Genomic DNA, 1,155 nt, shown 5'->3' on the forward strand with positions numbered 1-1,155 from the left:
CTAGAGGCTGAGGTCACCCTGGGAGCAGCCTGCTTTTCCTCAGCGGGCCGACTGACCCACAGTATCACACTCTCCTGGCTGGAGACACAGAAGTGGGGGGGGGGGGCATGCCTTGCTTTGAGGCAGGTTTGCAGAGGGACATTGCCGTTTCTCACCTTGCAGGAGAACGCATGAGAAGGTCATTTCTCAGTTCCTGTGGGACCAAGGCTTTGGCTCGGAGGTCCATCAGCCTTCATGAAGACCTCAGAAGAGGCCAAAGAGGAAGACACTGCTTGCTCTACAGCTGCTGGGATTCCCTGAAAGACGTCTGAGACCAGAGCCCTTGATCGGTCATGTCCAGAGCAGAGAGGGAGAACCAGCCCGCTGCACCGGACGACGCTAGGGATCAGGGTTTAGGCTTTGCCTTCAAATCTGCTTTCCAAGATTCTGGGAGACCATGCAATAGATTTTAAAGGCTGGAGCAGCAGAGAACTAACTGAAAGCTCTCCAGAGGGAGGTGAGGGTACGTTGCAGGAGATCTCCTCTCGGACGAGAGAATTCTAAGAGTCTCATGTAACACAGGCAGGCCACAGACTTGCTAGGTAGGTGGGGATGGCACTGAACTCCTATCTCCCCACTTCCACCTCCCAACCCCTGAGATTCCAGGGGTGCGTCTTCCAGGCAGTTTAGAAACAGAAGCCTCCCAATCAAGGCTTGGAGGGGCCACCACTGACCTGGCTGGGCGCTCAGGACCTGTGTGTAAAGATGAGCCACCCAACTCAAACTTCAGACTCACTAAGGAGACTAAGAACCCTCTGCTGTCAGGTGGATGGGAGCCTATAATGTTGAAGGCAGGCTCCCGGGGTTGGAAAGTCCTTCTCTCTGTCCCAGAAAGCCCAGCAGCCCTCCCCATCAGGGAAGGCAGGTTCTATACCAAACTGGAAAAAAAAAAGTAGCAAAACAGCCAGGAGGTGAAGGGACTCACAGCATGCCTCACCCTTCTAACCACAGCCCTCAGCTCTCAGAGGAGCCTACGGCTGGAGGCACTGTCACCAAAGGTATGGCTATTTCCAACAGGATCATCTAGGCAAAGCAAAACCAAACACACACAAAGGACCCACAGCCAGAGAGAGAGAGAGAGAGAGAGAGAGAGAGAGAGAGAGAGAGAGAGAGAGA

Source organism: Mus pahari, chromosome 17 (genome assembly GCF_900095145.1).
Source record: "Mus pahari chromosome 17, PAHARI_EIJ_v1.1, whole genome shotgun sequence".
NCBI lineage: Eukaryota > Metazoa > Chordata > Mammalia > Rodentia > Muridae > Mus > Mus pahari.